General features: G+C 41.2%; 1 long non-coding RNA gene across 1 annotated transcript; it reads left to right on the forward strand.

Moving 5' to 3' along the window:
- Positions 1–406: 406 nt before the first annotated feature.
- On the forward strand, positions 407–913 carry LOC115764340. Its single transcript, XR_004018019.1, has 3 exons — positions 407–508; positions 574–841; positions 899–913. It is a non-coding gene; the product is annotated as an uncharacterized LOC115764340 (long non-coding RNA).
- The last annotated feature ends 1,468 nt before the right edge of the window (positions 914–2,381 follow it).

Genomic DNA, 2,381 nt, shown 5'->3' on the forward strand with positions numbered 1-2,381 from the left:
TAATTTCAAAACAGTTTGGCATTAAATGCCAAGTTGACCAAAGAATATAACACAGCTTTTTGTCTGACAATGTCCATTTGTGAACATTTTTGGCAACCGTTTGCCACATTTCGTTGATGGAAATTTCCAACAAATTCACAAGCTCAGATAAATATAAAAGAAAAGAAAACGACCATCGGCTCGGTTCAATGGTAAAAACTGTTTTAGGACTTATGGCTTTGTCAGACTGAGTTAATTACGATGCCAAGAAGGCATTAATTCAGATACACTCATGGTCAAAATAATAAGTACGCATGTATGCATATGTGAATTGTTAATTATCTACTCGCCAGAAACATACTTTTTGGCATACCAGGCACGCCTTGACTTAGCTGTCTGAGTCAGCAGCATGTTTGTAAACACATTTCAGATTTCATTCTAGCTCCAATTCGTATACACAAACATACATACAGACAAATAAATTTTATTTTTTTGTGTAATAAAAGGGAAATTCTTGAAATATTGCAACGTAAGTGCAGAACAATTGTCAAAAAACCCGCACACTTTCTCAAACATACCTCTTCTCACACTAAGCACAACCGATGGACAACAATAGAAGTGGCGAGGCCCGTGGATCTGGTTGGCTTAAGAGAAAACATAGTGGAGACGAGTGTCTCATAGCTGCAAAGAGACCGAAGACATGCCGTAATGCTGAGCGTCCGCCTAAGTTGCAATTCCTACAATCCTGGTTCCATTGCAATAGCTATGCTGCTGTTCGAAACCGCAATAAGCAGCGACTTTAGACATTGAAGCATTCACATTTGTATAACAAACGTTGCATATTTTGTAAAAATTAATTGACGTGAGTGAACGTTACAATATATTTTGAAAATTTTAAACGGGTTTTACTAATTTGCAGTGTTCAGTTGTTGCATTTGTGAAATCAGCATTAACTATTCTCATACTCTGTGGGTAAAAAGAGCTCGAAAGTATAGTCAAACGTATAAATGAATATAAATATATTCTTGATCAGGACGACGAGCTTCTTCGATCTAGCCGGAACTATTTGTCTTAAGAATTGAAATGCTCTCCCTAGATTATACAAATACTTCGTTTCTATGATTCCTCCGCCAATTGCCAACGCACTTCTGAAGCTGTAGATCTAGCATGACATAGTTTGATTATTTATTCTGCTATCCGGCTAGCCAGGTCCCACTTTCCGCCTGCCACGAACTGTTTAATTTTACAAAGAAAATATATGGAAGACCAGGACCGAAAAATATAAAAACTTTCATCAAAGTTAAGTGAAGCCAAAAGCGAAATAAAATCAAATAAAAATTAAACGACTTTTTGGCGGGAAGCTTTAGTAATATCTTAATAGTATATTTAAACTAAAGGCCATGTGCAGCTCAGATTACAAATTGATATTCCACGTATTGCCTCAAGTCAAGGAATACTTCAATTGAAGATTCGTTTATCTGTAAAACGCTTTAAAGCCCGCACCTGCGACCACCTGCCTAAACAACACTCAACGTTGTGTTGAAGCGCATTGAAAAGTAGGCGGCGGCTGCGATTGTGGCAATTGGAGTGAAACATTTATGCGCGCCGCATGTAGGCCGCAACAAATACACCTGGAAATTGACGCCCGACAACGCATGTGTCCGCCCAAAATGACCACTGGGGCCGGGCATGAGGCATCAGCTGATTTATAAATCATACACAAACCCAACCGCACACACACACACACACCCACACACACCTACAATTGCAAACATGTGTCAATTTGTCAAAGGCTGTCGACTTGACTGGACATCCCCAATGTGGAATGGTGGCCTCTGGGGAATGCTGGGCTGTGGGCATGGTATAGAAAACGTGCAAAATTCTTGCCAAGGAGGAGCACGCGCGAATGAATTTCTGCTGGCGTATGAATTTTTTACGCAAACACACAATTGTGAGTGTGTGTATCTGTGTGCGTATGTGTTTGTGTGTGTGCCTACGTCAGCATTTGATAACGAACTAAAAGAATAACAACAACGACTGAAGCACAGCTAGGCAGATGAACAGCAGCAAGCCAGCCAGCCAGCAGCTTTTTAAAGTTGCAAAGGCTAAACTCGGACTCGAATCGAGCAAAGAGGTTGGTTGTGCAGGGGGTGGGGGGGAGGCAAAGGGGCGTGGCAGCATTACCTAATTGTTATGATGCGAATGGCGGCGCGATGCTTGGCAGAAAGACAAAAGTAAAATTCTAGACGCGTTTTGGCCACACAGCAAGGACGTGGCCAAGCGGCGAAATGAAGCCAAAAGGTTTTGAATAAAACTCAGCAAATTATAACGGAAACTGGGCGCGAAATGAGGCAAGCCAGCAGCAAACGACCGGCAACAACAACAAGTAAGTGGAAATAAGT

The sequence above is a fragment of the Drosophila novamexicana genome, unplaced genomic scaffold (assembly GCF_003285875.2).
Source record: "Drosophila novamexicana strain 15010-1031.04,08,12 unplaced genomic scaffold, DnovRS2.1 tig00000820-arrow-pilon, whole genome shotgun sequence".
NCBI classification, from domain to species: domain Eukaryota; kingdom Metazoa; phylum Arthropoda; class Insecta; order Diptera; family Drosophilidae; genus Drosophila; species Drosophila novamexicana.